The sequence below is a fragment of the Suricata suricatta genome, chromosome 9 (assembly GCF_006229205.1).
Source record: "Suricata suricatta isolate VVHF042 chromosome 9, meerkat_22Aug2017_6uvM2_HiC, whole genome shotgun sequence".
NCBI classification, from domain to species: Eukaryota; Metazoa; Chordata; class Mammalia; order Carnivora; family Herpestidae; genus Suricata; species Suricata suricatta.
Genome location: NC_043708.1, coordinates 1,314,945 through 1,327,469, shown reverse-complemented (window position 1 = coordinate 1,327,469; position 12,525 = coordinate 1,314,945). Strand labels below are relative to the sequence as shown.

Genomic DNA, 12,525 nt, shown 5'->3' with positions numbered 1-12,525 from the left:
CGGCGCCGGGCCGAGCAGCCAGGTCACTGCCCCGGGGGCGGCCTGCGGGTGGGGCGACACAGCGAATGCTCAGCTCTCGGCAGTCTTCACTCATCCCTGCGGGGCCCCCGCGAGGCCGGTACTCTCTGAAGCCCAGGGAGGTTTCGCCACTTGCCCAGGGCCACGGAGCTGGGACCCACGGGGGCTGGGGCTGGAACCGCGCCCGCCGCAGGCTCCGCCCCCCAGTGGGCGGGGCGTCCCCGGGGAACCAGGCTTCCCGGCGGCTCTGCCAGGTGCCTGCACGCGCGCGCACACGCACGCACGCACGCCCCCGCTGACAAGCCCCACATCCTGGTCTGAGGCAGCCGCGTTCTCCCCTCCACCTGCATCCGCCTGTGGGAAGGAGCGAGGTCTGTGCTGCGCCGGGACACTCGTTGACTCGCTCCTTGATTCATTGGTTTCTGATCTTTATTGTGTCCTCAGTGCTCGAATTGAGGCTAGGAGGTCACACTCCCTGCCCGCAGGGAGCTTGTCAGCGGTCTGGCCTTAAACTCAATGTAGCCGCGGGTCTTTTGTTCTTCCCCAGCAGCCTACCCTAGCCTTGCCCTTCCCCCACCCCGTTGTAAGGGTTTTTCCGAGCCTCCTTTCCACCGGCCGCCCCACCTCCCGCCAAGCCGCTGCAGGGTCTCCAAAACGGCCCCCCTCCCCGTGCTCTCCTGCATTTCAGGTGCTTCCAGTTTCCACCATTATTCATGATGCTGTCACATCAGTCAGGGGCCCGTGGGAAAACAGATGGCTTCCGCAAATTAGGGAAATTCCAGGAGGGTTATGTACAAAGGGAGGTTGCTTACAGAAGGAGGGAGTGACGAGCCACAGGGAGAGTGCAGGACTCCAGGGTGGAAGGGGAGGTCACCCGCAAAAGACAGGCACCAAGGGGAGGCCTGACCTTGAGAACACGTGATACAGCCTGTCCAAGGAACCCCACCGGGAGGGGCTGGGGTCTATTCCAGGGCACTTTACTGGGCAAATCCACTGGGTTTGGAGGGACGGGCCGGTGGGTGCAGTTCATGGAGATGGGCTTCTCCAAGCAGACGGCCAAGACTGAAACCCGGTTCTGACTTTCAATCTTGTACTCTGTACACACTGCATTGTTTTATGAGCTTAGAATCCATTTTGCAATAAATAAGTTAAAATACACCTTTACATAGTACCTATGAGCTTGAACTGTGGAACTAGACCACCTGCTACTTAGTTCCAGCTCTGTAATTTTGGCCACTTTACACAACTTTTCTGTGCCTCCCTTTGCCTATCTGTAAAATGGGGATAATAATAGGGTCTCCCACAAGGGTGCTTGCCTGGATTACATGAAACGATCGGTGTGGCACATGGAATCCCACCCAGGCATCTGCTGGTACCTTGTACTGGGGAAGCCGTGCTGCCAGGCAGGGAGGGTTCCTGATCCCCGGACCAGCCAACATGGCCGATCTGCAGCCTCAGGCGCCCAGGCATGCCAGCCTGGCCTCGAAATGCCCGCAGCCGGAAGACCAGCTGCACAGCGGCACGTGCTCTCTCGCTCGCCCACCTCACCCTCCTTCACACAGACACGAACACAAGCTAGAACAGGGTGATCTGTCCTTTTTGCCAACACCACAGAAGGCGGCCGCAGTGGGGTAGGCTCTCCTGGCATGTGAGATGGTGTGGCTGACTAGCGTGGTTTGTATCAGGGTGCCCGAGATGGTCACGGACAAGTTCAGGAAGCTCCTGCGCGTGAACAAGGATGACACCGGCCACGCATCCCTGGGACCCTGACTGAGAATTGCCCACCGTCAGCCTGCCTGGCGGAGCAAGGAGGGAGGTGCAGCCGAGTGAGGTGTGAACATGTCAAGGCCTTGCAGGAGCCTTGCTGGAGAATAACACTGCTCCTGAAGGTGGGTCTGGCTGGGCCGCGGGGGGAGGGGGCACGCGCACGCTCACACGTGCACGTGCGCACACACGCACACACAGGTGTAGTTACAGCGCCTCACTTGCTTCTTGTCACCTCCTAAACGGGCTTCTTTACATGTAACAGAGTGATTGGAGTCAGAAAGACCTGATTCAAATTCCAAATCAAAACCCAAATGTGCAAAACTAGGGACAAAATAGGACAAAATACCTAGCTTTCTTTATGTTTAAAATGAGAGCTGATCCTTGAAGTGTGCGGGGGGGGGGGGGGGAGCACCGATACCCTCATGCAGTCGATAATCTGCCTGTAACTTTTTTTTATGGTTTTTATTTATTTTTGAGACAGAGACAATGTGAGCAGGGGAAGGTCAGAGAGAGAGACACAGAGCCGGAAGCAGACTCCAGGCTCTGAGCTAGCTGTCAGCCCAGAGCCTGACATGGGGCTCGAACCCACGAACGTGAGATCATGACCTGAGCCGAAGCCGGACGCTTAACCAACTGAGCTGCCCAGGCGCCCTCTGCCTGTAACTTTTGACACCCCCCCAAAACTCGTATAAATAGCCTACTGTTTACTGGGAGCCTTACCGATAACATAAAACATCGATTAACACATATTTTGTATGTTGTATGTATTATATACTGTATTCTTATAATAAAGTAATCTAGAGAAAAGAAAATACTTTTAAGAAAATCATAAGGTGGGGGGCCTGGGTGGCTCAGTTGGTTGAGCGCCCGACTTCGGCCCAGGTCATGATCTCACGGTTTGTGGGTTCGGGCCCCACGTCGGGCTCTGTGCTGACAGCTCAGAGCCTGGAACTTGCTTCAGATTCTGTGTCTCCCTCGCTCTCTCTGCCCCTCCCCCACTCATGTTGTATATCTCTCTGTATCAATAATAAATAAACATAAAAATTAAAAAAAAGAAAATCATAAGGTAAGAGAAGATATGTTTACAGTACTATTCTGTATCTATCAAAAAAAAAAATCTGTGTATGAGCAGACCCACCTAATTCAAACCTGTGTTGTTCAAAGCCCGACCAGGGCACCTGGGGGACTCAGTCAGTTAAGTGTCCGACTTCGGCTCAGGTCATGATCTCGCAGTTGGTGGGTTCGGCCCCACATCTACCTCTGTGCTGACAGCTCAGAGCCTGGACCCTGCTTCCAATTCTGTGTCTCCTTCTCTCTCTCTGCCTTTCCCCCACTCGTGTTCTGTCTCCGTCTCTCAGAAATAAATAAACATTAAAAAAAAATTTTTTTTTAAAAACCTCAACCATAATTCTCATTCTTACTGAGAGAATCTATGGGCTTGATTCTTTTCTTTAATGTTTTTTAATGTTTATTTATGGGGCAGAGAGAGAAGGAGACACAGAATCTGAAGCAGGCCCCAGGTTCTGAGCTGTCAGCACAGAGCCCAATGCGGGGGTTCAAACCCATGTACCATGAGACCATGACCTGGGTTGAAGTCAAAGGTCTAACGGTTAGAGCCACCCAGGCGTCCCTGGTTGAGTCTTCTTAGCCACACAAATAGTGTGCAAGGCTTTGATGTAAAACAGCAGGCCCGGGCCCATCTCTGAGTCACGTGCCCCCAGGGGCAATGCTTTCAACTCTTCTAGTTTGCATCCGTGTATGTTATCTTCCTACTTGTAAATATCATGCTGCTGTTCCGTGATTTTTCAATTCTCAGTACTATTGACGGGCTCCCTGCTCCGATGGATGAGAACTCAGGAAGCTTACCCCCGCGTGGGCACATTTCCCCAGTGTGTTCCTGCTTCCAAGTGGTCAGGGGCAAGTGACCCAACAATTTTTAAAAAAGAGCCTCGGGGCGTTCTCTCTCCCGAAAATAAACATTAAAAAAAAAAAGCCTTCGTAGGAATTTCTTTGACACCAGCCTTAGCAACATTTTTTCAGGTATGTCTTCTCAGTCAAGAGAAATAAAAGCAAAACCAAAAGATTAGGACTACACCAACTACCAGCTTCTGCACCGCAAAGGAAACTACGCAGGAAACAAAAAGGCAGCCTCCGGATGGGAGAAGAGATTCCCAAATCACGTATCTGATAAGGGGTTGATACCCAAAATGTATGAAGAGCTTATATAACTCAGCGCCAAGACAAACAATCCAGTTAAAACATGGGCAGCGGACCTGAGCAGACATTTTCCAAAGAAGACGTCCAGGGGCCAATGGACACAGGAAAAGCTGCTCCTCCTCGCTCAGCATCAGGAAATGCAAATCCAGGCCACCAGGAGGGCTCCTCTCACACCCCTCAGGGCGCTGTTCTCAGACCAGAAGCCAGTGTCAGCAAGGATGTGGCGGGAAGGAAGCCCTCGTGCACTGTCGGTGGGAATGTAAATCGGTGCAGCCGCTGTGGAAGACAGTATGGAGGTTCCTCAAAAATATATACAAAAAATTAAAAAACAGTTACCAGTAATTCTACTATTGGGTATTTACGCAAAGAAAAGGAAGCCACAACTTTGAAAAGATACAGGCATCCCTAGGTTTGCTGTGCCGTTTTCTACAGTAGCCAAGATACGGATGCAACCCAAGTGTCCACTGACAAGTGAATGGATAAAGAAGAGGTGGTGCACACACACACACACATACATGCACACACATGCACACACACACCTACATACATGCCTATGTACGTACATGTGTGCGTACACACAATGGATCCTACTCAGCCATAAAAAAGGATGGGATTTTGCATTTGTGACATCATAAATGAACCTAGAGTATTATGCTAAGCGAAGTAAGTCAGAGAAAGACCACTACCGTATCAATTCACTAATATGTGGAATATAAAAAACAAAACAAATGAAAAGAGGGCCTTAGGAATACGTGAAGCCATTAGAAAATAGGTAAGTTGGGAAAATGTCACAGAAAAGCCTTCCCTTAGGGCAGGGATAGTGTCATGCAGGTCCCCTCTGTCCCCTCCACGTGCAGTCTGCCGGGGCAAGTGAGGGTGTGCTGGCGGAGGCTGCAGAGATGTTCCCTCACGTCACAACATTTCATTACAGGGGCGCCTGGGGGGCTCAGTCAGTTAAGCATCTGACTCTTGATTTTGGCTCTGGTCATGGTCTCCTGGCTCGTGAGTTCAAGCCCTGCATTGGGTTTAGCCCTGACAGTGCGGAGTCTGCTTGGGATTCTCTCCCTCTCTCTCTGCCCCTCCACCTCTCTCTCTGTGTCTCTCTGTCTAAATAAATAAATAAACATAAAAAAAATAAATTAATTTCAAAAACCAAAGTGTTCAATCTACACCAACTTTGGTCATTCATAATCTGCCATTTTAATTTTTTCATGAAGCGAAAATAGTGAAGCCAAGAGCCTCACCTTCAACTCGGGTGAGAGACGGTGTTGGCAGCTCGCCATCTGCTCATTCTAAACAGTATCTGACCCAGTTGCAAAATCAAGGAATGTTTGTAATATGTTACAAAAAAAAAAATAAAATTAGACAAATAAATAACTTGCAGGTACTCTTAAATAAATACAATTTAAAAAACACTTTGTTTTCCAACCTATAAAGAAAGCTACCGCTAGATTATATTTTTGTTGTTGATGAAACAGGTCTCTTTTATATATTAATATTTTTAAGTTTTATTTATTGGGGCACCTGAGTGGCTTAGTCGGTTGAGCATTTGACTTCTGCTCAGGTCATGATTTTGTGGTTTGTGAATTCGAGCCCCACATCAGGCTCACTGCTGTCAGCAAAGAGCCCGCTCTGGATCCCCTGTACCCCCCTTTGCTCCTACCCCCCTCAAAAGTAAACATACCCAAAAAAATAAAGTTTATAAAATTTTAAATTTTTTTAAATGTTTTTATTTATTTTGATACAGAGAGACAGAGCATGAGAGGGGGAGGGGCAGAGAGAGAAGGAGACACAGCACCGGAAACAGGCTCCAGGCTCTGAGCTAGCTGTCAGCACAGAGCCTGATGTGGGCTCGAACCCATGAACGTGAGATCTGACCTGAGCCGAAGTCGGAGGCTTAACCGACTGAGCCACCCAGGCGCCCCTATAAAATTTTTAATTAAAACATTTTTAATTTGTTTCTACCCCCAATGCGGGTCTTAAACTCACAACCCCGAGACCAAGAGTCACATGCTCTCCCGATTGAGCCAGCCAGGAGCCCCAAAACTGGTCTCTATTAGAAGTGACCATCTTCAGGGTGCCTGGGTGGCTCATTGGTTAAGCATCCGACTTTGACTCATAGTCTTGCAGTCGGTGGGGCTCTGTGCTGACCGCTCAGAGCCTGGAGCCTGCTTCAGATTCTGTCTCCCTTGCTCTCTGCCCCTCCCCCGCTCACACTCTGTCTCTCTCAAAAATAAATAAACATTAAAAAAAAATTAGAAGTGAACATCTTTAAGGTTCAGCATCTCCAAGAAGGAAGCAGAAGCGTAAAAGCGGAGGCTGCAAAGGAAGGAAGGCCCAGCTGGGGTTTCAGATGCGAACGCCGGAGGGGAAATGACCCCGGCAGTCCATTTTCAGTGTCATTGTTGGTTTTAGCGGGGTCTGGTTACAAAGTTCTAAGATGCAAAACACAGATCTGTTAAAGGCCTTGTATTCAGAACATATAAAGAACTCTTATAATTCAATAATAAGGCAAACAGCCCAAGAAAAAATGAGGGAAAGATGTGAAGAGATGCTCCAGCAGAGATGCGGATGCGTGGAAGCACGTGGAAAGATCACCATCATCAGAAGACCGCGTTGCACACACACACCTGCTGCCGAGGCGAACGTGGGCGTGGTGACAAGGTCACGTGCTGGTGCGGAGGCGGCGCTCCGTCCTGGGGGGAGTGCAGGATGGTTGGGCCCCTTTGGAAACCAGGTCGGTACTTTCTTATGGAATTTGATGTCAGCACACACACACTCACCCTCCCTCACACACACACACACACACACACACACACACACACACACACACACACAGACTTTACCGTTGAGAAATGAAAACACAAGTTCATACAAAAACGTGTATGTGAATATTCATAATAACTCATGATAACCCCAAACTTGAAATAACCCAACCTCCCTTCAAATGGCGAATGTGGCAGATCTACACAGTGGGGTAGAACTTCAGCAATTCAGGGGAACAAGGCTACAGAGCCAAATGGATACATCTAGAAACAGCGTTATGCTAAGTGAAGGAGGCAGACAGGAAACTCTATTCCCTGTGTGCTTCCATTCATAGCATGTTCTGGAATCGCAGAAATATCATAGGAACAGAAATTAGATCAGTGTTGCGGGGGAACTGACGGCAGGGAGGGGAGAGGGGATTTCTCAGGGTGAGAGGTCATAGGTCTTGTGCTTACATGGCTATTCACAGTTTCCAGGACCCGTCACACTGTACCCTTCTAAAGGGACATGCTTACTGTTTATGAATTATGCCTCGGTAGCCCCAGCTTCTTAGAAGTGGCCCATAGATTTTGGGTGGTCTGCGTCCTACGCTCTCTTCTCTGAAAGCCCTCGTAGTTTTCGTGCATGTGTTTACAGAAAGCAAGATGTCAAAGGAGCATATAGATTTAATTATAGCAAAACGATCTCAGTTATGATTACATTTTCTTTCCTCTATAATTTTTTTTTCTTTTTGTTCTTCTGGGAGTCACTATGTCTCAGTCTGAACCAGTCTCTCTCCAGTCTGCTGCGCGGCCGCCGCCCAGGGACCCGGCCCTGCCCTCTCTTGCCCGGATACCTGTTTCCTAAAGCACATCCTCCGGGAGCTACTTAAGAGAGGCGGGCATGAGAAAATTGTTCCGAGGTCTTGCATTCCCAGCCTTTCTTATGTTTACCATTTTGTTTATTTTTGAGAGAGAGGAGGTGGGGGAGGGGCAGAGAGCGAGAGAGAGGGAGACACAGAATCGGAAGCAGACTCTGAGCTTCAGCACAGAGCCTGACGCAGGGCTTGAACTCACCAACGGTGAGATGATGACCTGAGCTAAAGTTGGACACTCAACCAACGGAGCCCCCAGGGCCCCTGAATCTTTTTTCCTATTCTCACAATTGACCGGTAGTTTGGCTGGGCATCAAACCCGGGCTGGGACCCACCAACTCCCAGAACTTTGAGAGCATTGATTCTATGTCCATCTTGGTTCAGGGGCAACTCTGCTGCCTCAGCCTCTCGAGAGGACACTTCTTTCCTCTTTGGAAGCCTTTAGAGTGTTACACGTGTCCCTGTTGACCTGACACTTCAAGGTCAAATGCACTGATGTGGATTTTCACCTATTAACTGTGCTGGTAGCCAGCAGGGGTCTTTCATGGGGATATCTGCATCCATTGGTTCCTGGAGTTTTTCTTAAGCTTTGATAATGTCATTTCCTCTGTTTTCTTTCTTTTTTTTCTCCTTGCGTAATTCCTGACATTGAAATCTTGGACCTCCTGGTTTGGTCTTTTAATTTCCTCATCCTTTCTCTTCTTGTTGTTATCTCTGTCTTTGGGGGGTTTCTCCGGCGCAATGAAATGGTGACCCCAAGACCATCTCATTCGGTTTCGGGGTTTCACCGCTCTGCGCATTCACGGCTCCCACGTTGACATCCCCAGCCTGGGCCTCGGGCCCCAGCCCTGCGCGTCTCTCTCTGCCTTCTCGGAATCTCGGCTTCCAAATCTAACAGGCATCTTGGCTTAATCTGGCCAAGGAACCCCGGGTTGTTCAACTTCCTGTGGCAGGCTGAGTCACAGCCCCTCAGAAAGATCACCACATCCTTATCCCCCGAACCTCCAAGATGGATGTTACCTGATATGGCAAAAAGGACTCGCTGGTGTGGCTGGCTGAAGGCTCTCGGGAGGAGGCGTCCCGGGCCATCCAGGTGCCTCCTAAATGCCGTCACGAGGGCCCTTCCAGGACTGGAGGCAAGAGGTCAGAGGCGGGCGAGGGGTGACAGAAGCAGACGGCTGGAAGTGATGGCGGGATGGGTCACGGGCCACAGCGGGCAGGTGGCTTCCGGAAGTTACAAAAGACAAGGACACATATTTTCCATGAGGAACCAGCCCTGCTGACGCCCTGGCTATAGGCCAGTGAGACCGCCGTCCGGCTCCTGGTCCCCAGAACTGTCAGGGGACTGCAGGCGCGGTGAGCTGTTACAGCCGCCGCCGGAGGCGGCCGCGCGGCCGGTCCTCACTTCCCCACGGCCTCCCTCAGCTCCGGACAGGCCAGACCTCAGAGTCACCTCTGAGTCGCCACTCTGCCACATGTCCCAGGACCCAGCCATACCTTCAACACATCTCCAGAGTCTTCCCAGTCCCACCCGGCCAATGTGACGTCACCCCTGCCCCCCGGAGCGCTCCAGGAGCCTCTGCACCTGCCCACGTGACTGTGCCGGGCTCGCTTCAGACTCTCTCCCCGTCTCTCTGCCCCTCCCCCCGCCCGTGCTCACGCACCGGCACGCACGCGCTCTCTCTCAAGATCAATAAACATTTAGACAATAAATGTGATTCCTGCAGTCCCTCCGCACCCTACAGGACGACACAAACGCCACCTCCTCTCCCTTCTCCCCTTCTCCCTGGCAACTCTCCCCCTCGCTTCCGCTAATCCAGCCACCCCGGCTGCCTTGTCAATTGTGCCCACCACATTCCTGCCCCAGGGCCTTTGCACTTGTCTCCCCTTTGCCTCAGAAGTCCTTCTCTGATCCCACACAACTAGGGCTGACCACATAGTTTGCGGGGCCCACTGCGGAATGAAAGCATGGGACTCGTCATTCAGAGTCAATGAAAAAAGCCTGTTATTAGATGCACTGAAACATAAAATATTTTTTTCTTCCACAGTTTCTCTCTTGACCTGTCATGCGGGGGTTTTGTGGGTCATTGTTGTCACTTAACACCGCACTCCCTGGTGCACAAGGTGCTTGCCACGCACATGCAGACCCTGACAGGTGGCCGGTGCGGGACACATGCACAAGCCCCAGGCTGCCGAGTGACCTCTAACCGCGTGGTCAGGAAAGCCACCTTCTCCTCTTCCCCTGGTGACCTCTGGACAGGAAGCACTCGGTACCAGGCCCGGAAATTGGTGACAGGCCTGCCTCTGCCAAATCACCAGCAACCGTGTCCGGCTGGCAGTCCAGGGGGCAGAGACAGCCCCCTCCACACCCCATCCTGAGAGCCCTGTGTGTGACTGTCCCCCCGGTCCCCGGCTCACGCCCAGGTCCCCACTGGGGGCCGGAGGGGCAGTGGGTGTCATGTCCGGGCTGGCGTGTGTACGTGGGTGCGGCCGGCGGGGGGGGTGAGTGGCCACGAGGCAGGCAGAGCGAGGTCACCGCCCCGGCCCCAGACCCCCGCACGCTCCGTCATCCATCCACGCCACTCAGGAAACACGACTTCAAAGTTAACATCATTGAGTTCCGAGAGTTTGAGTGAGTGAGTGAGTGAGTGAGTGAACGGCCTTCTTCCCCGTGTCTCTCCACAGCCGCCAGCTCCCCTCCTGCTGCTCTTCACCTTCGCAGGGGGGGGGGGCGGGTCCCCAGCTCGCCCGCTGCCCTCCTGCGGGGCCTGGGCATCCCACCCCTGCTGACTCAGTCCCCCTGCGCCTCCTAGAGCCTTAGCCCGACAGACCCAGACAGACCCAGCTCCGTTGCCGGCTCGGACCGGGTAAGCCTCCAGGAGGAAAGTGCTACAGTCCTCCGCCCACTTGTTACCTTCACGAACAGAGAGGACGACACACTTGCCTGAGGCCCACAGCTGCTGGGCGTTGGCGGGGAACTTGAACCTGAGCGGGGCAGGCCACACCTAGCAGTGAGCGGCTCCAGCTGCTCAGACCCCAAAGGCCCCGATTTGCGCTGCAGGCCTTGGCGGAGGGGCCGGGACTCACCCCAGGCCGCGAAGGGGCTGGAGGGACCCCGAGAGGGGCTCGGGCGTGGGCCCGCGTCCCGAACTCTGCCTGTTGGGAGCCTTCCCAGCACCTCCTGCTGCCTCCTGCCCTCCTCGAAGGCCAGGGGACTCACCAGGTCACTTCCTTCTTCCTCCTGGGCCTCCCGGGCGGGCTGTGCCGCCGGGGCGCTGGTGTTTGCTTGTTGAGAGAGCGAGAGGGAACAGGGGGGGAGCAGAGAGAGTCCCAGGCAGGCTTCTCACTGTCAGCGCAGAGCTCAACGAGGGGCTCAAACCCACACATGGTGAGTCATCACCTGAGCCAAGATCAAGCGTCAGACGCTTAACAGCCTGAGCCCCCAGGAGCCCCCACCCCCAAGGGCGCTTTTACCCACATTGGCCTTCGTCCTTAGCGCAGCCCCCTAGAAAGCAAACACTGCTACCTTCCCCGTTTGAAAGATGAGGAAACTGAGGCCCAGAGAAGTTGATCATATAACCCGTCGCCCAAGGTGACAGCGCAGGAGTGGGCCCAGAGGCAGTTCCAGGCGCTCCCACCCCTGTGGGCAGCAGCGCCTGGCCCGGGGCCCAGTGAACGAGTGCCAGGCAGTGCCAGGTGGGAGGCGGGAAGGGAGGGCGCAGTCACGCCCGGGCCTGCGGGCTCTGGCTCGGGGCCCGTTGGCCCTGCAAACATTCCATCTGGTTCCTCCGCAGACCCAGATTTCACGTCTCAGAGAGCCGTGCGCCTCCTCCTGGGCTCGCTATGGGGAGAGGCTGACGGGTCAGCTCCTGCGTGGCCGCCCCCCCCCAGCAGGGCCCCTGTTCCCTAACCTCCCGCCGCCTCTCAGGGGGGGCCCTCCCGGCTGGGAGCTGGTCCTAGCTGGTGACCGTGCCATCCTGGGAGCCTGGCTTGCGCTGTGCATTGTGGGAGGTGGTGCCGTCCTGGGCCTCCCCGGTGCTCCTGTCAGAGTCCAACACAGAAGTGATCTGCCTGTAATCTTGGGGCGGGGCGGGGGGTCCCATGTGCAGAAGGAAGCCTGTGGCCCTGCTCCCTTGTCACTCCTTGCCTCCTTCACTGCTGCTGTCACCTGGACCCAGGGTGGCCTTGCTTCTTCCTCTGGTTAGAGTCCAGCTCTGTCTTCAGGATCAGCCCGAGGCTCCCTCCTCCAGGAAGCTGCTCCTCACCCACCACCTTCTCACCTGTTCTACCTCCGGCCTTTATGTCACTGAAAGCTTGTAGGCTCCAGACGCACCCCCGGGGCCTCAGCTTGGCCCCGCTTCGTGCTCCGCAACTCGGGACAGGAGGGAGGGGCGGTGGGGGCTTCCCCACAAGGGCTGTCCTCAGGCTCTGGCCGGAAGCCCAGGGCTGCAGGAAGGGGTCCACAGCACCCCGTGCGCCTGGCTCCCCAGGGCTGCACGCCCCCCACACCTAGGCTCAGGGCCACCCTACATGGCCACTCGTTGGCCGGGAGTGACCTGTTGCACTCGGACCCCTAGTCTTGTTTGTGCATCCGAGGCAATGAGGCCAGTGAGGGGCAGGTGTGTGCAAGCCGAGGGCGGTGAGTCGGGTCTTGTGTTCCCACGTGCGTCATTCCACTGTGGTTCCAGGAAGCCGCAGGCCAGCGGGTTAGCAGAGGCAGGTGCTGGGCTGGGGGTGGGGAGGGCGGCCTAGAGATGGGGTGTGTGTGTGTGCGTGTGGGGTGTGTGTGGGTGTGAGGGTGTGTGTGTGAGTGTGGGTGTGGGCATGTGGAAGTGTGTGGGTGTGAGGGGTATATGGGTGTGTGTGGGTCGGGGTGTGGGGTGTGTAGGGGTGCGGTGTGTCTG

General features: G+C 54.0%; 1 long non-coding RNA gene across 1 annotated transcript; it reads right to left on the bottom strand.

Moving 5' to 3' along the window:
- Positions 1-3,374: 3,374 nt before the first annotated feature.
- Positions 3,375-9,242, bottom strand: LOC115301585. Its single transcript, XR_003913180.1, has 3 exons — positions 9,119-9,242; positions 8,642-8,845; positions 3,375-4,278 (listed from the first exon to the last, which is right to left on the bottom strand). It is a non-coding gene; the product is annotated as an uncharacterized LOC115301585 (long non-coding RNA).
- Positions 9,243-12,525: the final 3,283 nt, after the last annotated feature.